This window comes from Blennius ocellaris, assembly GCF_963422515.1.
Source record: "Blennius ocellaris genome assembly, chromosome: 4".
Taxonomy (NCBI): Eukaryota; Metazoa; Chordata; class Actinopteri; order Blenniiformes; family Blenniidae; genus Blennius; species Blennius ocellaris.
The window spans coordinates 30527853-30552465 of NC_137653.1; the positions used below are offsets into that span (position 1 = coordinate 30527853).

General features: G+C 43.6%; 1 protein-coding gene across 1 annotated transcript in view; it reads right to left on the reverse strand.

The window, feature by feature from the left end:
- The window catches only part of LOC308128970 (carbohydrate sulfotransferase 11-like), a gene marked incomplete at its 3' end in the record, with an annotated part of 49570 nt that overhangs the window by 13240 nt on the left and 11717 nt on the right, over positions 1–24613 (reverse strand). The gene's annotated exons all lie outside the window — the stretch shown is intronic.

Consider the following 24613-nt stretch of genomic DNA (forward strand, 5'->3'; position numbering starts at 1 on the left):
ACATTTTGAAAATTAGTTTAGATGGAAAAAGCAGAAATGCTGAAAACAATGAAATCTTCATGCCAGGCCATTTGTGAATGCTGTTTGTCTTTGTAATGAAACCCCACACACATGCGCACAGAGAACAATCCACTATAAACATTAATAATAAGAGAACATGGACATTCCTATGGCTAGACCACCAAGTTGGATTGTTATTACAGTGACTGTCAAACTATAAAACTACCAAGTCAGGAGAATTTGGACTGGGAGTCATGACACTGGAGAAAATGTCATTGTTGTCCATCTACTGAGCACGTGTAGAATAACCATTTACTACAGTTGTAATGTGCATGCACAGGAACACAGGAACCCACAAGTTGAATCTTCCACTGTTTCCATGGAGACAGAGATGGAACATCTTCAAACAGTCTGCAGTGACTCAGAGCAACGTTGCCATTTAAAGGGACACACACAAAACACTACGAAAGGTGTGCGTTTTCACTTTCACCTTACGGAGATCATGAGAAGCAGCAGGAAATACATTGGCATTAATAATGTCTTCAAAACTATGTCAGCAGCCCCAGAGCAGCTGTGGCTACAACGTAGCTTCACACCGCCAGTGCGTCAACCTGAAGAAAGTGCTGTATAAATCCAAGCCCTCATTGTTATTATTGTTATTAAGAGCACCTCCTCCTGGTGTGTAGTTTATGTGGGACTCGGCGCTCGATGGCTTCGACAAGATGTTTCCACGCTGGCATCAGATAAAACAGCTCCTCCAGCTCAGAGTCACTGCACAGCTTCACTGCAGGACCCTCACTGATATTTTACTACATATACATATATATATATAATATTGGGAAGGTTACTTGAAAACTGTAATCTGTTACAAATAAAAGTTACTTGTCAAAAAATGTAATCAGTAACTTACTCTAAGTACTCTACTTTTTTTTTCAATTAAATTAAACTTTTATTTATATAGCACCAAATACAACACAGTCATTCCTCAGTGCTTTTAACAGAGAAAACAGAAAAGCCCAACATATCCACATGAGCAAGCAGGTTTATTTGTGACTGTGGAAAGAAAAACTCCACCAACAAGGAGAAACTTTGTAGAAACCAGAGTCAGAGGTGGAGGAATTCTGCGGACCGGTTGGGGTGAAAGGATAGAGGAGAGGAGAGGAGAGGAGAGGAGAGGAGAAGAGAGGAGAGGAGAGGAGAGGGAAGACAGAGAAATAGATTGGGTGGGGAGATACAGTACATACAATACCCTTGTATTGTACCCTTATTTTTTTTACAGTAATCACACTGATCCAATCTAGAGCAGGGGTCGGCAACCCGCGGCTCCGGAGCCGCATGCGGCTCTTTGGTTCCTCCACTGCGCCTCCTTGAGCCTCGGTCCCACTGCAGTTCATCCCGGAGGGACGTAAGGAGGCAAAGCCACCCAGAGAGGGACGTAAGGAGGCAAGGCCACCCAGAGCGCAGTCCCGCTACAAAGAGTGGTAAAATGTAGGCGGGTCGTGAACAACGCAGTGATGTAACGTCATTACGCAACAATAATGGGATGAAGAACGTAGAATTGTGGCTGCAGGTCATGACAGCGGCTCAACTGGTATCTGAAGCTGGGACCTTCCTGTACCTTTCACAGTAAAACTGCTGCGCTGTAGAGCGCCGACAATTCCAGGAGGTTCATTACAGACTTGTTGAGAGTGACGGAACATTCTAGTGAATTACACAACAACTACAGGACATTAAAGACACACCATCACACTCATGGTTCTAACAATCCACATCTCCACATTTATCTTCCATTTTAATAATGTGTAGCAATAAAGGAGCTGAGAGCTGCAATGCATTATGGGAGTTTCTGTTTGTCATGTTTTAAATGTAATTATTGGGGGTTATGTTAGGTTTGTAGTGTTGGTAATAATTGTGTTGTGTTGTGTTTTTGTTGCTTAGTTCATGTAGTTTAGTTTATTAGTTGTAAGTTGTCAACCTGCAGTGAAGAAGGTTTTGTGTGTCGTGTCGTCCTGGCATGGTCTTCCTGTGGGACTGTCAAAATAAAATGCGTTTGGGTGTTGTGTACAGAGTGAGATGGGTCCAAATGGCTCTTTGAGCGTTTAAGGTTGCTGACCCCTGATCTAGACATTAACCTGTCCTACCCAGATATTTTTATATTTTTATTTTTTACTTTTATATTCTATTCCATTGTATTTTATAACATTCCTAGGTACCAGAATGCTGCAACAAAACAATTTCCCTTCGGGGATGAATAAAGTTATCTGTCTATCTACCTAACATGATTTTCTAGCAAGAGTATAAATTAGCAGGTGGGCAAAAAAAAAAAAAAAAGAAGCAAAAAACAAAGAACAAAAACATGATTTTGATAATTGAAAGAACAATAGCAGAAAACAAGAAAAATCAGCAGCAAATATCATCGATGAGGAGTGGAAGTGAGTGCAGAGAAGACCCCCCCCAGGCAAGAGGGGCCCACAAGAGAAGGATAAAGGGTGCAGAGCCCGAGGCCCCAACCCGAGCTGCCAAGCTTAACCCCCCCCACCACCCCCCCAACCTGGCGGGACAGAGAAGGTCCCAGCCGCTGAGCCCCGGACCACCCCCCCCCCAGACCAGGAAGAAGGCCCAGCCGGGCCCGGCCGGAGGACAGCCACCCTCCAACCCCCAGGAGCCTCAAAATCACCGGCCCCACCACCGCCTAATCCCAACCCCCAGATGCCCCCCACTCCCCAGGCCACCAGCCAGGCCCCCACCAGGCCACTACAAGATCCCATCCTCCATCAATACAACCATGAATAGGGAGGGAGAACCACGACCCAGCCCCCCCAGAAGTGCCACGCCTGAGCGAGCGTGCCCCCCGCACTCCAGCCGCACTCACCCAAGAACACAGTGGGACCACTGAAGGAGGTGCTGGGGGGAGCTCCACCCTGTGGGGTGTTGGATGCATGTGGATGTGTGTATTTGTGTTTTGAAGAGGTGGTGCAATGTGTGTGTCTAGGGTGCGGTTTAAAATTGAGGGTTAGCGGTAGTGGTAGCCAGGCGGCAGAACCCCGAAAGCCAGCTGATCCCCTCAAGACCCTGTGTGATGAAGTGTAGTTAAAATTGTGGGCGGCGCATTCACAGTCCATTCACATCCAGAGGACAAACTACACGCACACACACACACACACACACACACACACACACACACACACACACACACACACACACACAGACACACACACACATACTTCCACTCCTCATTGACGAGATTCTGTTAATTATCAAAATCAAGTTGTTGTTTTGTTGTTGTTGTTGTTGTTGGTGTCTTTGTTGTTGTTGTTTTTCTTCCTGTTTTTGTTTGTTTTTGTTTGTATTTTGTTTTTCTTTTCTTTTCTTTTCTTCCTGTTTATCTCTTTTCCTTTTTTTCTTCTTCTTTGTTTTATGTCCTTTTGTTTTTGCTTTTGTTCTAATTGTTGTGATTCTTTTGGTTTTTGCTCTGTTGTTGTTCAGGCTGGTTTAATCTCATGGCAGTTGGAAAATATTTAGATCACTGTGGTTAATGTATTATTAAAAAGAAAATAAATGTATGTAGCACAAACAAGGGTATTGTATGTATCTCCCCACCAAGTCTTTCTCTGTCTCTCCTCTCCTCTCTTCTATCCTTTCACCCCAAGGAGTTTTCCTTTCCACAGTCGCAAACACACCTGCTTGCTCATGTGGATATGTTGGGCTTTTCTATTTTCTCTATAAAAGCAAAGCGGAATGACTGTGATGTATTTAAAAATGTCTTTCTTTTTTTTTTTAATTAAATATATCTTCCTCTTTTGTGTGTTTTCTAGGAGTCTGCAGAGTTTGAACACAATTCATCAAGTTCGTTTTTGTTAACTTGTGAACAAACAAATCAAACATACTTCTTAACAGAGGTCAACAAATCTGACATTGCTTTACACAGAACTTTTTATTTCAACTTTAAAATGTTTTCCACAAGCTTGATTGAGCATCATCACTATGTGCCCAAGCTCATGCTTGCATTAGTGCAACAACATGCAAAAAGAAATAAGTTCAAAGGATTGCACGCTAAAAGAAATACGTGCTATCCAAACAACATTAAAACAGAACTTCATCATGAACTTAAAAAAAAAAATTGTGGGAAGTGCAAAGTCGGGAGAGGGCCCAGACCACAGTTAAGTAGCCTGGACCCCCCACCATAGGCCCTACCCACTGGTCCCTATTGTTGAGTGATGTAAGGTGAGGTAAAGTAGGGGGGGGGGGGTTGAAAAGGGAGCAAATCCCATCGTCGCTAGGACCTTGGCCCAGCTAGCTGTCAGAGATGTGTTTATTTTGATGACAGGACTGAAGAAAGGAAGGTCTCTGATGTGGAGATCTTCACAGAAGGTTTTTTCAATGTCCAGCCAGCCTTCATCTAAGTTTCTGATTAATCCATTTTATAACGTAAAGTAATTTATTGGCAAGATAATAATTATAAAAGTTTGGAAGTTCTAAGCCACCTTGGTCCTTGGTGTTCTGCAGTGTTTTTAAACTTATACGTGATGGTTAATTTTTCCATAAGAATTTTGGGATATGACAGTCCAATGTATTAAACCATGTTTCTGGTGGTTTTGTTGGAATCATTGAAAAGATGTGGTTAATTTTAGGCAGGACCATCATTTTAATTGTTGCTACTCTCCCCATAAGTGATATAGGAAGTGTCCTCCACCGAGTGAGGTCCTCTTCTATTGTTTTAATAAGGGGGGGTGTAGTTTAAGTGCACCAATCTGACAGCTTGGCTGAGATATTAATGCCGAGGTATTTGATGTTCCCTGGTTTTAGTGGGGTATTTGATGTGTGCTGAAAAATAGAGTTAATAGGCAAGACAACTGACTTATTCCAATTTATAGAATATTCTGAAATTGCAGAGAATCTGTCTATTAGTTCTATTGTTTCTGGAAGAGAGTTCTGTGCATTTTGTAGGAAAAGTAATACATCATCTGCATAAAGGCTTATTTTATGGGTCATATTTGCTGTTCGTATTCCTTTTATGTTATTGTTCTGTCTAATGGCTGCTGCTAATGGTTCAATAAAAAATGCAAAGAGAGATGGTGAGAGTGGACACCCCTGCCTGGTACCTCTCTTGAGATTGAACCTTGAGGAGGTTTGATCATTTGTTTTAACACAGGCACTGGGTGAGGTGTACAATGTTTTTATCCAGGAGAGGTCATTTTGTCTGAATCCAAATTTCCAAACTTTTTCTGCATCTAAGGAGGTGATAATGGCTTTTTGTTTATTCTGGTGGTAGTAGTCTATAAGATTAATTAATCTGCGTGTGTTGTTAGTGGAGAGTCGTCCTTTAATGAACCCTGTTTGATCAGGGTGTATTATGTGGGGTGTAATTTTTTCTATTCTGCTTGCGAATGTTTTACTAATTATTTTAAGATCTACATTGATTAGTGATATTGGGCGATAGCTAGATGGTAGTGTAGGATCTTTATCCGATTTAAGAAGAAGATTGATATTTGCACAGTTCATATGTGGGGGGAGAGATAAAGATTCTTTAATCTCCTCAACTGTTCTAATAAAAATTGGTGAGAGTAAAGGCCAACATTCTTTGTAAAATTCAGTAGTGTATCCGTCAGGTCCTGGAGCTTTACCGTCAGGTCCTGGAGCTTTACCATCAGGTCCTGGAGCTTTACCATCAGGTCCTGGAGCTTTACCATCAGGTCCTGGAGCTTTACCACCAGGCATGTGCTGGAGAGCTTCATGCAGTTCTTCTACTGAGATGGAAGCTTCTAGGCCTTGGATCTGTTCGTTTTAAAATTTTTGGAGGTCAACTGTACTTAGAAAGTTCTCTATTTCAGATTGTGAAGGTCAATTTGTGAAGAGTAAAGTTTTCTATAAAATTCTCTGAAAGCAGTATTTATTTCCTGAGTTTTAACTGAGGGGATTGTACACTTTTCTTTATTTCGTTTTAACTGATTGGCTAAGAGTTTGCTGGATTTATTGCCACGTTCAAAGTTCTCCCAGCGTAATCTTTGTAGTTGAAATTGTGTTTTGTGTTCAATTATTTCATTCAAATCCATTTTTAATCTCTTTAACTCCGTTAATAAGTGGTCATCTTTGGAAGCAGCATGAGCTGTCTCTATGGTCTTGATTTGATCTTCTAGTTCTTTTCCCTTTATTTTTTCCTTTTTGGTTTTGTATGAGGAGTAAGGAATGATTTTGCCTCTCATGACAGCTTTAGCGTCTCCCAGAGGACACCGGGAGAAACACCAGGCAGATCGTTTGTTTCTAAAAAGAGTGTCCATTGTTTTTTAAAGAATGTGAGGAAGTCTAGATCCTTGAGCAGTGAAGTGTTAAATCTCCATTGTCTACTAGGAGGGTGAGTGTTCTATTAGTGACGTCATAGTGACAGGTCATGGTCATTGGTAGTGACGTCATAGTGACAGGTCATGGTCATTGGTAGTGACGTCATAGTGACAGGTCACGGTCACTGATAGTGACGTCATAGTGACAGGTCATGGTCATTGGTAGTGACGTCATAGTGACAGGTCACGGTCACTGATAGTGACGTCATAGTGACAGGTCATGGTCATTGGTAGTGACGTCATAGTGACAGGTCACGGTCACTGGTAGTGACGTCATAGTGACAGGTCATGGTCACTGATAGTGACGTCATAGTGACAGGTCATGGTCACTGGTAGTGACGTCATAGTGACAGGTGCATGGTCACTGGTAGTGACGTCATAGTGACAGGTCATGGTCACTGGTAGTGACGTCATAGTGACAGGTCATGGTCACGGGTAGTGACGTCATAGTGACAGGTCATGGTCACTGATAGTGACGTCATAGTGACAGGTCATGGTCACTGGTAGTGACGTCATAGTGACAGGTCACGGTCACTGATAGTGACGTCATAGTGACAGGTCACGGTCACTGGTAGTGACGTCATAGTGACAGGTCACGGTCACTGGTAGTGACGTCATAGTGACAGGTCATGGTCACTGGTAGTGACGTCATAGTGACAGGTCACGGTCACTGGTAGTGACGTCATAGTGACAGGTCACGGTCACTGGTAGTGACGTCATAGTGACAGGTCACGGTCACTGGTAGTGACGTCATAGTGACAGGTCACGGTCACTGGTAGTGACGTCATAGTGACAGGTCACGGTCACTGGTAGTGACGTCATAGTGACAGGTCACGGTCACTGGGAGTGACGTCATAGTGACAGGTCACGGTCACTGGGAGTGACGTCATAGTGACAGGTCACGGTCACTGATAGTGACGTCATAGTGACAGGTCACGGTCACTGGTAGTGACGTCATAGTGACAGGTCATGGTCACTGGTAGTGACGTCATAGTGACAGGTCATGGTCACTGATAGTGACGTCATAGTGACAGGTCATGGTCACTGATAGTGACGTCATAGTGACAGGTCATGGTCACTGGTAGTGACGTCATAGTGACAGGTCACGGTCACTGATAGTGACGTCATAGTGACAGGTCACGGTCACTGGTAGTGACGTCATAGTGACAGGTCACGGTCACTGGTAGTGACGTCATAGTGACAGGTCACGGTCACTGGTAGCGACGTCATAGTGACAGGTCACGGTCACTGGTAGTGACGTCATAGTGACAGGTCACGGTCACTGGTAGTGACGTCATAGTGACAGGTCACGGTCACTGGTAGTGACGTCATAGTGACAGGTCACGGTCACTGATAGTGACGTCATAGTGACAGGTCATGGTCACTGATAGTGACGTCATAGTGACAGGTCACGGTCACTGGTAGTGACGTCATAGTGACAGGTCACGGTCACTGGTAGTGACGTCATAGTGACAGGTCATGGTCACTGGTAGTGACGTCATAGTGACAGGTCACGGTCACTGGTAGTGACATCATAGTGACAGGTCACGGTCACTGGTAGTGACGTCATAGTGACAGGTCATGGTCACTGGTAGTGACGTCATAGTGACAGGTCACGGTCACTGGTAGTGACGTCATAGTGACAGGTCACGGTCACTGGTAGTGACGTCATAGTGACAGGTCACGGTCACTGGTAGTGACGTCATAGTGACAGGTCACGGTCACTGGTAGTGACGTCATAGTGACAGGTCACGGTCACTGGTAGTGACGTCATAGTGACAGGTCACGGTCACTGATAGTGACGTCATAGTGACAGGTCATGGTCACTGATAGTGACGTCATAGTGACAGGTCATGGTCACTGATAGTGACGTCATAGTGACAGGTCACGGTCACTGGTAGTGACGTCATAGTGACAGGTCATGGTCACTGGTAGTGACGTCATAGTGACAGGTCACGGTCACTGGTAGTGACGTCATAGTGACAGGTCATGGTCACTGATAGTGACGTCATAGTGACAGGTCATGGTCACTGGTAGTGACGTCATAGTGACAGGTCATGGTCACTGATAGTGACGTCATAGTGACAGGTCACGGTCACTGGTAGTGACGTCATAGTGACAGGTCATGGTCACTGATAGTGATGGGGTGAATCTGTGTGTGCATGTGTGTGTCTGTCTGTGTGTGTGTTTGTGTGTGTGCGTGCGTGCGTGTGTATCTGTGTGCTTGTGCGTGAATCTGTGTGTGCGTGTGTGTGTGTCTATGTATGCATGCATGCGCATGTTTTTAAGGTTCCTAATTCTGACTGGTTATTTAACATGGGAGTGTGTGTCTGTCGACATAGGAGTGTGTGATCTCATGACAGTTGGATTGTGGTGTCGTGGTCTTAATGTGGTTAAAACAGTGGAAAAGTGTTACTATTAAGACAAGGGAGGGGTGGAGAAGTAGAAAGTAGGAAACCAAAACCCAAAGAAAGACAATCCCAAACTCATAGGTGACGTTAGTGGTGACGTGAGGAGTGCCTGCTTTGTTTTTGATGTCACTTATTTCTGAGGACCATCAGTAGAGCCAGGGGGTGACAGCGGGGTCCCGGTACAGCTGGCCGTTGACGTAAAGCCTGTCCACTGTGATGACGGCTCGGGATCCTTCGGCGATGAGCTTCTTCCTCACAGGAAACAACAAGGGGCGACGGTCTAAGATCTCCTTCGGATCTGTTCTGTCATTCTTAAGGACGGTCTGTTGTATTTCACTCATTTTATTCACCAGTGATACTATTTCTGGTAATCACTTTTGTTTATCTTTTGTGATGAGTCATTGGCCAAACGGAAAGTGGGATCTTGTTGGTGAATCCTGAAGGTGTCTCCCCCCGAATGCCAGATCTTCACCCAGAGAGCCTGGAAATCGTCATTGAGGGTGAAGTTGTTGTTGAACTATATATGTTGAAATATAGACTATTATTGTCTAAATGATTATGATTATAAATCACATTTAATCATTGGAACGAGGGATGCACTGATTCAGGTTTTTTGACTTCCGATCCGATCCCGATACCCAAATTTGAATATCTGCCGATATCAATATTCTTCCGATAGACGAGCTGTGTTTGCCTTCATAAAATTGTTATCCTTTTTGTTGATTTTATATGAGGCTATAATAAACTCCTCTCTACAGTAAAGTATGAAATGTATGAATGTATGCCTGTATTCTCTCAAAAGACAACTTGAGGTTAGTATAAGGTCAGAAAAGGAAACAGTACAAACTATTTTATTCACCTTGGACAATGTGGGCGGCTGCATGATGTCATCATCTCCATAATAAACTAGTTGTATCTTTAAAACCTCACAATCACTTTATTAATTCCTAGAAATTATTTAGCAACGAAGCACAAACTGTAATTTTTCCAGCTCGAATACAACACAATGATTGGGACTATTTTCAAGGAGTTTAGCGTGGAGTACGAGGTGTGAAACGCCTCCTACAGTGGAGGAACGAGCTGTTCTCCTCGGCGAGCTAGCGTTTTCAAACAGTGACGTCTAGCTGCAGAGCATCTGCTTCGCTGTACACCGGCTTTACAAACGTTCACATTGATACTTTGAGGTGTTTTGAGCGTAAAATCTGTCCAAACAGCGACATGTTGTCATGAAAAGTCAGATAGCATGGATAGCGCTACTTCCGTAGCATGCTAAGCTGGCTGCAAACTGTGGAATGGATATCCTGACTCATTTACTCCGTGTCTCATTGAGACCCGCCTCCCTTCAGGAAATCCATTCCACATTTTGCAGCCAGCAGAGCAGAGCAGCCGGAACAGAAACACTGTACTCATCAAGCACAGACGAGGCTTCATCCATCGAAAATCTCCACATGTTGGATCCGATCCGTGAATTACATTCATATCAGAACCCGATACTGACAGTGGATCCGATCCACCCCATCCCTTTGGGGCGGTATGGTTCGGTTGGTAGAGCGGTTGTCTCCCAATCGGAAGGTTGCACATGCCGAAGTGTCCTTGGGCAAGACACTGAACCCTGAACTGCCTGTGTGAATGCAGTGTGAGAGTGAATGGTTGTTGGTGGGAGGGGCCGATGGCCCAAAATGGCAGCCTTGCTTCCATCAGTCTGCCCCAGGGCAGCTGTGGCTACAGACGTGGTTTACCACCATCCAGTATGGAATACATGAATAATGCAATGCAATGTAAAGCATCTTTGAGTGCCTAGAAAAGCGCTACATAAAACCAATGCACTACTATTATTATTATTATTATCCCTAATTGGAACTAATAAATATGGGTAATAAATCCTCATATACATTACAAAAATACTGATAAACATGAGTAATGATTGCTGATATGCACGAGTAATGGTTAAGTTCATTACTCGTAAACATTAGTTTTATGTCCTGGAGGTCTTTAGTAATGAATTTTCTTGGACATAAGACTTTGTGTAAACAGAGCTTGATTTGTTTAGTTTTAGTTTTTGATTTTGTAAAAACTCGACATCCCAGGGCAATCAGTTACCATGCACGGCTTTAGTGATGATTACTAACTTGGGTTTACAGTGTGGTTACACAGCAGTCATATTGGAACATATATCAAATTTCTTTCCACATATGCACGAGGGCCGGTATCAGACCTCAAAATGTATGAATGTCCAAAAGCAGATCCAATCTGAGCCACATATTGTAAGAGCAACAAATTTGGAATTGTGTCACATTACAATGTCGTAAATATGACCTAAGAAAGATCTTTGAGAAGAAAAAACGGTCTTTTCTCAATATTGTGACCATGCATGAAGTGAAAATGGTAATTGGACAGTGCAACCACCAGATGAGCAGAGTTGATAGCAAAATACATGGAATTACTAGCTGTATCCTCTGAAAACTAGTCACTTTGCCAGAACATTATTCTCTGAATCCATTAACTCATGTTTCCGCTCCACACATGAATAAGATGCGATGGGATTCTGTAGAACAGAGGGCTTTAGGAGCAGCTTCAATGGCAGAGTGAAAGAACATTGGCACTAATCAAATCAAGTGAGGACACAAGATCTGAAATTATTGACATCTTCAAAATTCTGGAATGGCTCCTGAACAATCAACTGTTGCAGTTTCTAATTGGATTCACAAGTCTTCTCGAGGCTGAGGGATCTGGACTGACACCATGACAAGTCCAGCTGACAGAACTCACCGGAACAAATTGATCTAGTGTTTGAGTGATGTCAAATGCTTCTAACTTTTATGGCCACCGGTCAAGCCCAGACAGGGAAGGTATGAGATCCAGGTACCTCTGGAGAACAAGGATAATGGCAGCTGCCAGGAGGCCAGACTTCCAATTCATCAGCTTTGACTGTATGACTTTGACTTCATGATAGCAGTCAGTATCTGTATCTGTAGAGTTACTGGTGTATATACTGTATAAATCAGTGCTGTGCCTCCAGGGAGAACAGCGCCATAAAACCTAACTCCACATTCCAGACGAGACAGTCTTGCTCCTCCTCAACTGGGTAAACCTTACAGTGAAAACCACAGGTGCCCTTGTAGTGAAGATACCACGAATGGCAAAAAATACCCATCTCATACCTTCAGGGTATGAGATGTCCTTTTGGTTCATTGTGTTCTGGAGAGCCATACAATGTTCAACCATCCTGCAGCTACAGAATCTAATCATCCAAAATTTAGATTAGCTTTGTACAAAATGACACTGTTCAGAATCGTGACGGCCTCTGACTTGGCAGAGCACCCCTTTGTTATGTGGCGGCTCTCTCACAGCTTGATGTAGGCTCTGTATAAACAATACCACCTTTTGCCCAGATGGAGCAGGAGAGGGGAGGCGAGGTGAGGAGTAGATAGGGACCGACTGGCAGCTGATCTGAAACCAATTTGGATTGGTGTAGAGAGTTTTAATGCCTAGTATATTGAATGAGTCATATCCATGAACCATCATCCACAAATCAAGTGCATTGTATTCATAGCAAAACAGCAAATAAACATCAAGAATTAAAGTGTATAACAGCTGCTTACAATCAGTAGATGTCCCTGAGAAATAAACTGAAATAAAAATTATGGGTACGAGGGCTGCTCGATTGTGGAAAAAATATCATAATCACGATTATTTTGGGCAAAATTGAAATCACAATTATTTACAAGATTATGTCTTTGAATTTGGAACAGCGTTTACTGAACATGTTTTTTAAAAAAGACTCTTGTTAAATATATAAAAATATCTTGTAATGTTGTAGCAAAAAACATCTTTTAAAACAAGAAATAAATAAAATGCAATAACAGATAGATATACTTCAATAGATAAGTCCAACATAAATACTTTGATAAATTGGTACATAATAAAATTGAGTTGGAGGCAGCGTGTTCAGCAAGGGACTCCAAACTTTATTTTCCATCCCAACACACTTAGAAACGCTTTTCCTTTATCTCTTTTTTCTCTCATCTCTCCAACGGAGTGCACACATGGTGGAACAACAAAACAACGGTTCCCAATCCTACTGATGAGCACAGATTACTTGAAATGAGAAGGACTGAGAGCGGATTATACCATGAATTTGTCTGTATTGCATTTGAAAACACGGGATTTCTTAACAGTAATATGAAAAAAGACCAATCTAACTTAATTCTCCTAAAAGAACTTATATATTTTGTGTGTAAAACAACTTTTCACATCCAGCCTGACGGACGGTGGGTCACTACACGGCGCTCTGCCCACGATGAAGGCATGGATTCCTTCAGCTCGCGTCACTCTGCCCGCTGATTCTAAATACAGACGATTTGTTCGATGGCTTCTAAAGCCGTTCACTTCAGCCACCACAGCAGCCACTACAACTTCTCAACCATCCTCCAATCGCCTCCTCTCTCCATTTGTGTTACAGACTGGACGGGTGGAGTCACGCCTCTCACACAGACCGGCGTCTTAAACGGACATGCTACCTAGGGCTGCAACTAACGACTATTTTAATAGTCGACTAGTCACCGACTATTGAAACGATTAGTCGACTAATCGGATAATTATGAATTTTTTCTTAAATTTAGCATGAGGTTGCTTTAATTATGTGGCAAATGATAATAAACACAAGAAAGGTGGGTACTTCAATGAAAAATGCATCTTTTATTCAACTTTGCTGCTGATAGGCCATAAATCCAAAAATAAATAAACCTCTGTCCAAGGACAGGCAAATGTGTTTTATAAAAAAATAAATTTAAATCAAGTAAACATTTCTTTCCTGTAAACCAAGGGCACATTAGCAGCAGTAAAACATTAAATAAAAAATATATAAAGTGCATTTTGTGAAGTGCATTCAGTTGTATAAGAACTTTACAATTCTCAACAGTCTGAAATCTAACGGTTTTAACAACGGACATGTGTAGATACACAGCTGAAGAAGCATTCAGAGTTGTCCACATTCATGCTGCCCGACGTGCTTTCTCTTTAAATGTTCGTGCATCACCTAGGTGCTGCCATGATACGCAAGGTCTGCTTTGCAAACCTTGCAAGTAATCTTTGTGTTCGCCGTATCCAAGCTATAATGCTCCCAAACTTTTGAAGTTCTCGTGCGCGCAGCTGCTGTGTTGGACGCCGCCATTATTTCTGTGTACGTTACCGCGCGTCAGAGACGCTATTGCGCATGTGCGATTCGGCAGAGATTGTAATGAAGTGAGATGCCTCACTCTGTTGGAAAAATCCGTCTAGCGACGAATGTCGACAATGGAATTCATTGTCGACAATTTCTATTATCGATTTTTGTCGACAACGTCGACGAATCGTTGCAGCCCTAATGCTACCTACATACACTCAAAACCAGCCTGAGTGACTCTGACCTTATTTAACTATGTGCATGCCACACTGAGAGCTGATAACTTAATTATCCTCTAATAATGATCATAATTAGTAGCAGACAGGAGAATATCCTGAACCCCCATTTAATCATAGGAATAAATAAAAAGATTGCACTGGGGAGCGACATCTAAAACTTTGGCAAGTCTTGTTATAGATTCCCATTAAAAATCAAATTAAAACACTGGGTCCTCACACGCTCAGACGAAGGCAGTAAAAATCCACTCCTCTGCTCTTTGATACAATTAATAATGGCGCATCTGGCATGTTTTGCTTATGTCTTCCTACCATTGTAGGTAAACACCTGCAGCTGTCACCAGGTGAAAAAAACTGAGCGCACGCAGAACATGCAGCTTGTGGGCGGGTCAAAGGGAGGGTCTATCTGGACTGGGGTTGGCTAAAAACCTTGGTGGTTTACTTTCCGATTCGATTGTTGGAGTATACACTTTATAAAGAAATTAAACAAGCCAGAGAGAGAGAGAGAGACGGCAACTTTCTTCACTTCTAGAGTGACATTTCCAGGTATGAGGACAATTATTACTGTAGGAAAATCTTTAGAAAATGGAATTTGCATATTTCCCCTTTAAAGCTGCATGAAGGCTGAACCCCAGAGGTGGACCTCTGTACATCTGTACGACCAGAGACTCGTCAGAGCTTCACATGAGGTTCAGAGTAGATACAGCAAGAGACTCAACATCTGCAGCTTAACGTGAGCAGTGTTGCAGAAGACAATCTCTGAAAGTTGCCATGTTTTATCTTGGTGACTTTTATGATCAAAAAATTCAATTAACTTTTTTTTGAAAATAAGACATCCTCAACTACTTCTATTTCTGGCTTTTCCATGTCTGTATGGACTTTGCATGTTACATTGGAAACATGCAAAGTCCATACAGACATGGAAAAGCCAGAAATAGAAGTAGTTGAGGTGTGTGTATAGGTTTTCTTGAAGTACCAGAAATCTGGATATAGGTGATATGCTAGCACTATGCCATTTCTTATTTCATTCAGGAAATACATTAAAACATTTAGTAATCATCTGTTCTGTGGGGTTTTGGTTATTAATGACTTTACACCAAAGCCATATTTGGTTTCCAATAGATCCTGATGGAAATAAATTCCGTGTCACCCACAACATGCAACATGGAGTTATATCAACAGATCCATGTTTTCTGATGCACATTATATTTCAACATAACATGTTACTTCATAGAACTATCACCATTCTTAGAGATTAAGTTTCCTTTAGTTTGTCTTGGCACTTTCTTGGCCAGTGATGTATTACTCCAACCAGTAAGGAGCAGTAAACATGAACTGATGAATTGGTCTCTGGAGAAGTGGGTATACTCTCAATGTTTGCCTTCTTTCAAAGCAGCACAGAAACAGTGGCATCTATTTAGTCACATCTGTCCATCATGATTATTCATGATGGACAGATGTTTTCCTTGCCCATCATATTCTGCCTCCAGGGCTTGACATTAAGGATAGAACTTTTTACTTGCCTGGACACATTATGACTTGACCGAACTTTCATGTAAATGTATAAGCTTGGGTAATGTATGAATTTGACCAACATAACTTTTCACATTAAAGCACTTGTAGTTTCTTTAATAATCAAGATACGTCAATGAAACTTTCAGGGAAGGCGTATCTCTTTATACTCTTCAATCTGAAGGAATAATAATGTATTTTAATGTATTTTAAGTTTGTTCTTCACCGCAAAAAGCCCAGAGTTGAATTAACGCCCAGAGTTGAATTAATGCCCACAGTGTTTATTTTAGACCAACCGGCCTCAAATAAACATATAATATGTCTAATATAATAATAATATGTATAATAAACACAGCTTTTTGCTGTGTTGTTCTGAAATACATTTGATAGTATTATGATTGGAGCTGTCACACCCTACGACCATACTACTACATACCGCCATGCCTTATTTATTGCATTAGTCACTTTTTATCCATATACATTTTTTTTGATAACATGGTAAATGCGTGTAATGTATTTTTATTATAACAAATCAAATCCTGTTCCTGTTCCTCTTCCTCCTCCTCTTCCTGCTCAGCCAACTTTTTTTCTCACCCATAAAAAGTTAGGAAACTTCAAGATTAGAAAGTCAAAATAATCAAAAATATGCTGTTTTAGTTGAAGTTGTTTTTATGTGTTGAAGTCGAGTGAGTTTTTAATGCATTCCGGTGATGATCTGAATGTTGACGGGACTGAAAAATTCTAAATGGTGGATGATGAGTTTCCCCAACTACCTAATTCGAGGCAATCCCGAGGAATTACATGACGCTATCCAATCAGAGTGAATGTTTTCCAGGTAAGACCATCACTGACCAGAATCAGGAACATGAATCGGGAAGAAATTAGCGGCCGCGATCAGTATCAAGCAGTTTCCCATGCCATCATCAGTGTTCACGCGAGAATCATGTGATGCCGCTCTCGGGGCAAGAAATGGCTGTGCCCTGCGGTGGCATAATCCGTTGGCGATACCAAGTGATTTATGCCGTAAAAAACATCAAAATATCGCCAAAAAACAAAGAGCCCGTTCGGGCAAGCTGGGTAGATGATGTACTTGCTCAAGCAAAGCTTTTACTCGCCCCAGATGTTCGGGCAAGCCTTAATGTCCAGCCCTGGCCTCTAATTGGCTCATTAGCTCTCATGCGTCACGGTAAATAGACATCGACCAATCAAATCAGTAAATACAGCGAGTACTAGCCAATCAGAAGTAGGACTTCATCATCCTAGGGAAAAAGAAATAGTCAATCTGGCTCATAGATACTGCCAAGTAGAGCATCATGTGGTATTTGTAACTGGGTATATGCATACGCCCTGGAACACACCACTGAAGAAAACCCTCAATAACGGAAAGAAAAAAGACTCGGGCTGATCAAGAAATTTCTGACTTTAATGATGCAACTACAACGTCCAAAATAACTAACATGGCGGTGTCATGATGGTAGAAATTGTACACTTTTGACTACAATTAGCATTATGATTTTCTCTTTTGTGAATACAGGTCAGCCATCAGTCAAACTAACTCATGCAGCAACCTGTACAAGTCAATAAGTACAATCATTCTCACATAATCAATATCTCATGAAAAGTGTTAGAATGGTACGTTTAATTGTTATACATGTTGTATTCGAGGCTCATTTCAGCCAATCAAAATATACAGCGTGTGAATACTTTCCCATGTAAAGCCTAATTATACAATATTATTTTGTCTATAAACGTAGCAACACGGATGCTTCTGAACAATACTGAGTTGTATTTGGTGCTAAATAAAGAAAATGGAATTGAATTGAAAGAAGAGGAACGTGCAAATAGGAATGAGAAAAAACAAGAAAAATAGGTGCACAGCAACCTTGGCTTACCAAAACCATACCCATAACCATACGGAGGCACTTGAGAGCAAAGTGCTCATTAAAAGATGAATGATAAGTGCCCAGATGAGGTACTCACTCTTACTATTCAATCATACTTCTGCTGGCAACAGGCTTGCAATGTTCATGAGTTGTCAACCTTTGGTTCTCAATGTGGTGTCACATCTCCTTTAGATTGTAACTCAGATCAGATGCAAGCTGCCGGGTAAGAGTAGGTTAGATTTGCACATTGTTGTGGAAAAGTCTAAGTTCCCCGGTTTCAGGAAGGTGAATGAAGATCAGACAGTGACTTCGATGGAAAGGGGTTTTTATTCAAAGTGGCAGCAGTTTGTCCAACACAAGCATGCACACCTTGCTGAAAGCCTCTAACGAATGTGTCCAGTACAACCTCGGACTATGGACCCGATAAGCGCAGATAAACAGTCCAGCAGAGAGGTTTTAACTATTCACGCACCTTAACGAGGGACAGCCCGTGCAGCATGGAGCTACTGTGCTGTTTGCTTTTGTCAAACATGAGGCCCATGGACTGAAAGCTCAGAAAAACCTCCAATCATCCTCAGAAATCCCTGAGAAAGTGGTTATATAGGATGTATTTATATAGAGATATTTTTACATTTTGCTGTATTTTGTGCAAAATATTTCATCAGTAAACACTGATCATTTAATCAAGACCTAAGTCCGTAAATAGCCTAAGGAGGAGCAGAAGAGAGCAGCAGGAGAAGGATCTGAAGGGGGAGGAGCCGGAGGAGGAGAAGAGTGCAGCAGGAGGGGCAGGAGGAGCAGCAGGACGAGGAGGAGCAGGAGGATCAGCAGGAGGAGTAGGAGCAAGAGGCGATGAGGAGGAGGAGCAGGAGGAGGAGAAGCAGCAGGACGAGGAGGAGCAGGAGGATCAGCAGGAGGAGTAGGAGCAAGAGGAGATGAGGAGGAGGAGCAGGAGGAGGAGGAGCAGCAGGACGAGGAGGAGCAGGAGGATCAGCAGGAGGAGTAGGAGCAAGAGGAGATGAGGAGGAGGAGCAGGAGGAGGAGGAGGAGCAGCAGGACGAGGAGGAGCAGGAGGATCAGCAGGAGGAGTAGGAGCAAGAGGAGATGAGGAGGAGGAGCAGAAGGAGGAGAAGCAGCAGGACGAGGAGGAGCAGGAGGATCAGCAGGAGGAGTAGGAGCAAGAGGCGATGAGGAGGAGGAGCAGGAGGAGGAGAAGCAGCAGGACGAGGAGGAGCAGGAGGATCAGCAGGAGGAGTAGGAGCAAGAGGAGATGAGGAGTAGGAGCAGGAGGAGGAGAAGCAGCAGGACGAGGAGGAGCAGGAGGATCAGCAGGAGGAGTAGGAGCAAGAGGAGATGAGGAGGAGGAGCAGGAAGAGGAGAAGCAGCAGGACGAGGAGGAGCAGGAGGATCAGCAGGAGGAGTAGGAGCAAGAGGAGATGAGGAGGAGGAGCAGAAGGAGGAGGAGCAGCAGGACGAGGAGGAGCAGGAGGATCAGCAGGAGGAGTAGGAGCAAGAGGAGATGAGGAGGAGGAGCAGGAGGAGGAGGAGGAGCAGCAGGACGAGGAGGAGCAGGAGGATCAGCAGGAGGAGTAGGAGCAAGAGGAGATGAGGAGGAGGAGCAGGAAGAGGAGAAGCAGCAGGATGAGGAGGAGCAGGAGGATCAGCAGGAGGAGTAGGAGCAAGAGGAGATGAGGAGGAGGAGCAGAAGGAGGAGGAGCAGCAGGACGAGGAGGAGCAGGAGGATCAGCAGGAGGAGTAGGAGCAAGAGGAGATGAGGAGGAGGAGTAGGAGGAGGAGAAGCAGCAGGACGAGGAGGAGCAGGAGGATCAGCAGGAGGAGTAGGAGCAAGAGGAGATGAGGAGGAGGAGCAGAAGGAGGAGGAGCAGCAGGACGAGGAGGAGCAGGAGGATCAGCAGGAGGAGTAGGAGCAAGAGGAGATGAGGAGGAGGAGCAGGAGGAGGAGGAGCAGCAGGACGAGGAGGAGCAGGAGGATCAGCAGGAGGAGTAGGAGCAAGAGGAGATGAGGAGGAGGAGCAGGAGGAGGAGAAGCAGCAGGACGAGGAGGAGCAGGAGGATCAGCAGGAGGAGTAGGAGCAAGAGGAGATGAGGAGGAGGAGCAGGAGGAGGAGGAGGAGCAGCAGGACGAGGAGGAGCAGGAGGATCAGCAGGAGGAGTAGGAGCAAGAGGAGATGAGGAGGAGGAGCAGAAGGAGGAGGAGCAGCAGGACGAGGAGGAGCAGGAGGATCAGCAGGAGGAGTAGGAGCAAGAGGAGATGAGGAGGAGGAGCAGAAGGAGGAGGAGCAGCAGGACGAGGAGGAGCAGGAGGATCAGCAGGAGGAGTAGGAGCAAGAGGAGATGAGGAGGAGGAGCAGGAGGAGGAGGAGGAGCAGCAGGACGAGGAGGAGCAGGAGGATCAGCAGGAGGAGTAGGAGCAAGAGGAGATGAGGAGGAGGAGCAGAAGGAGGAGGAGCAGCAGGACGAGGAGGAGCAGGAGGATCAGCAGGAGGAGTAGGAGCAAGAGGAGATGAGGAGGAGGAGCAGAAGGAGGAGGAGCAGCAGGACGAGGAGGAGCAGGAGGATCAACAGGAGGAGTAGGAGCAAGAGGAGATGAGGAGGAGGAGCAGCAGGACGAGGAGGAGCAGGAGGATCAGCAGGAGGAGTAGGAGCAAGAGGAGATGAGGAGGAGGAGCAGGAGGAGGAGAAGCAGCAGGACGAGGAGGAGCAGGAGGATCAGCAGGAGGAGTAGGAGCAAGAGGAGATGAGGAGGAGGAGCAGAAGGAGGAGGAGCAGGAGGATCAGCAGGAGGAGTAGGAGCAAGAGGAGATGAGGAGGAGGAGCAGGAGGAGGAGGAGCAGCAGGACGAGGAGGAGCAGGAGGATCAGCAGGAGGAGTAGCAGCAAGAGGAGATGAGGAGGAGGAGCAGAAGGAGGAGGAGCGGGAGGAGCGAGGTTTGCAGTTTTGTGGACGACTTGTCCGTCCACCATTTGGGCAGCACAGCAGCACATGTATAGCACTAGGTTCTCTTGCTACTCACATGAGGCCGGTCTTTGATACACTCCTACAACTTTTCTGGGCATGTCACACATCTCACACATCCCGGACTTGAACTGAGCTCTGTCTTTAAAAGGCAAAAAAAACAAAAAAACACTGCTCCTCACAGTCTCGGCTATACATAATGTTTTGGCCCGGGATGTAGCCCGAGCTTGTGTGAAAGAGGCCGTTGTATGTGGCAGAGCGGGGGACCTGAGAGGTGGGAGCAGACGCAGCTGAACGCTACAAGCTGGGGAAACACTGGTGTCAGATAGAATTGTGCATTTCTAGTTTGGAAAAATGACCCAACCCATAGAATTCTCACCCCTAATATGAAACTTTACCATAACTTTTGCTAAAAAGAGTGTTCTAATGTAGATTTTTAATACAAATATGACTTGTTTCATGTCATAAGCCACTGCTTTTGTGTATTATGTGATCTTTCCTTTCATACATACAATTTAAAAATGAGGCTAAATCCCATCACATGCACAGAAAATAAGTGTACAAGTCTGTGTATACATAGTAGAAATATAAACTTCTTTCAATTAATTCCTAAAATGAAATTGCAAGACTAAACTATGCTAAAGATGTATTAGTTAGATTAGACATGTGCGAGGTACATTCTTATTATTGTTATGCATTTACAATTTTTGTAACCAAATAGGAGACATAGGTCACTTTCCCATGCTGTGGAATGGGATCGGCAATCTTGAAGTCTCAAAGAGCCATTTGGTACCATTTCCCAATGAACACAACACTCTGGGAGCCGCCAATGAATACATTTGAAACACGACAAACAGAAACTCCCATAATGTATTGCAGCAATTAGCTACATATTATTAAAATGGCAGATATATGCGGGAGATCTGGGTTTTTAGAACCATGAGTGTGAGTGCTGTGGCTTTCAATGTCATTTGGTCGTTGTGTGATTCTCTAGAATTTGCTGTCACGCTTAACAAGTCTGCAATGAACTCTCCTGTCATCGTCCTGTCAAAGGTACAGGAAACTCCTGGCTTCAGATGCCCGTTGAGCTGCGGAGCCATGACCTGCGGCCGCAATTCCACATTCTTCGGGCCGTTATTTTACCGCACTCTCTGTCGTGGGACCACCCAACACAATTGGTCTGGTTGTGCTTTGCCTCACCGTACCACTCCGCTCCAAGATTACCTGCTGTAGGGCTGAGGCTCAAGGAGCAGCAGAGGGGCCAAAGAGCTGCAGGTTGCTGACCCCTGCTATAGAATATTGACCCACGTTTACTTTAATGTTATATCATCTATTTGTATGCAAGGTGCTGAGATATAGGTCATATTTTCATGACTTAATTGGGGGGGGGGGGGGGGGTGTCATGACGCAGAGGAGTAATGTACACACACAGAGCAGTCAGTTATTTTCAGCCGCCTCCTTTCATGCTTTGAAATAGTCGACAATGCTACATGCTAACTATGCGCGAAATCAGAGGAACCAACAGACAAATAAATGTATTTTATGCCACATGAAAATATATACTTTATAGTCACATATAGCTTTGAAAATCAATGTTTGCTGCAGGGTTTTGTAAGATGACTGGATGATTCTCTGGGAAAAAAAAAAGAAGAAATAATGTTGGTACATTTCAAATGCAAACATATGTCGCACTGTTGTATTGTCTTGGAACAAAAGAAACGTTGCCAAAGCAGCACGATGAAATAAAACGGCGGTTATGTCCTTGTGCTGTAAATTAAACAATAGCAAATTCTTAATGATGCAATATGTACAGAAGAATACATACTACATATGCATATATCTGAAAGAACAGATGCTTCTTATAAGATAGCATCATCATAATGTGAAGGGGGGGGGGCATTTGGACAACAAGCAGTGCTTGTCACATTACTATACAATCATAAAGTAACAAGTAAATATAAAATAAAAAATAAAGAAAGAAAATAGCTTTAGCCCACCAACAAGTACCTGGTAATTTTGGAAAAGACAGACCTTAAATGGTGTATTCTAGTGCATTGTGTACTACTAAATACTGCATTGTGACGTGATAAATTGTGAGACCAGTTGACATTGAAGGAACCAAACACCAAATAATGTGTAATGGAAGAAACACTTGTTTAAAAGCTAAAAGCACTTTAAATACACCGTTAAAGTTTCACTGAAGGCCTTCAACATTGACCCTACATCTTGGGAGAGCACAGCCGTTGACAGATTGTGGTTGAAAATGAACCCAAATCCTGTGAAGAGAGCAGAGCAGCTGCAGCGGAGCACTGCCGGCCGACAAGGTGAACTTCAATTCCCTGTCCACACTGCACAAGAACCTTCAGAGTGCAGAGTGGGCTCGTGAGCCATCTGCATACCCCACAGATGCCTGTTTCACAAAAGTTGCATTTTTGCCCGTTTGCACAGCGACCCAGTCGGAGCATTGTCGAAAAGTACCTCCTGGCGAGCTGTTCCCAAAATGTTCTACCGTTGTCTTGGAAACACACACCAACTATGTAATGATAGTTTTCTATTTTCACTTGAAAAACATTCTAAGTAGGGCTGCAACTAACGATTATTTTAATAATCGATTAATCGGTCAAGAATTTTTTCGATTAATCAATGAATCGGTTCCCTCGTCTCCCAGGTGTTGCAATAGAAATAAATGATTGCTAATTGCACCTGCTCGGCCTCCTGGTCTGCTTCTGGGTTCCAGAAACTCCACACACCGGCTCTCAGCCGTAACAGTTACAGTGTGTGTAAAGACATTGTTGATATTTTTATAGGATCAAACAGTTGGTACTGAACGTTTTTACAATCTCAACATAAAGTCAATTTTAATGAAACATTCTGGTCAAAATACAATGAAATATCAAAATAAAAGGAGTCTAAATCCTCGATAAGTTCCTTGCTTGGTGGGACCAGACTGGGTTTTGGCCCACGGGCCATGTGTTCTCTATTGTTAAAGGGAAAGTGAAACTAACGGCGAGGAGCTTCACAATGCAGCATTGTGCTGCAGGAGGCGGCGATACTTTACATGTCAAAACTAATCTGACACCACAATGTCTGAAGATTGTAATAATCAATATTTGGCTGTTTCAGCGTCCCTCAGCTTGAAATGTTCCAGGAAAACCTGTCCGTTGTCCTCGTCAGGCAGGTTGTCCTCATTAAGGTGTGTTACCAGTTAAATATGTATCCGTGTACAGTGATGTCGCCCAGTATAGGGTGTCGCTATTACAGAGTAGCTGCTCACAGGTTCTATTGTGCCGCCTCCGACACGCTCCGTTAGCTTTTCCTTTCTAAACTTTATTTCAGTCAGCCAGCATTGACAAAGCTCCGAAGGGGAAGTACCGTATTTTCCACCCTATAAGGCACTTAAATACCTCAAGTTTTCTCAAAAGCTGCCAGTGCACCTTATAACCCAGTGCTCCTTATATATGGACGATTGTTCTACTCGAGACTGCTATTTGACAGCTGAACAACCAGAAGCTTTTATTTTGACAACTCTACCTTCACAACCGGATCTTCAGAGCGGACGACACTCCACACAACACCTTCATCACTCATGGTTGCACACCAACATTCTAACAAACCAAAATAAACTAGATGAAATAATTACTCCCTAAACTGGGGAACAAAAACACATAAACACAATCAACACAACACCAAGCCCAACAACAACCCACAATAACCTCCAACAACACAAAACATGAATTCCCATCATGCCTTGCATCCTGAGCTCCTCAGTGCAGCCGACAGCTGCAATGAATTATGGGAGTTTCTGTTTGTGGTGTTTTAAATGCAATTATTGGGGGTTCTATTTGGTTTGTGGTGTCGGTAATAATTGTGTTGTGTTGTGTTTTTGTTGCTTAGTTCATGTAGTTTAGTTTATTACCGGTAGTTGTAAGTTGTCAACCAGCAGTGAAGAAGGTTTTGTGTGTAGTGTCCTCCTGGCATAGGCTGCAGGTAGGACTATCAAAATAAAGTGTGTGCACCTCTCTGGGTGTTAGAATCAGTGGAAAATGTAACTTAATGGCTTTGAACTATAAAGGTTGTGACCACTGGTCTGTTC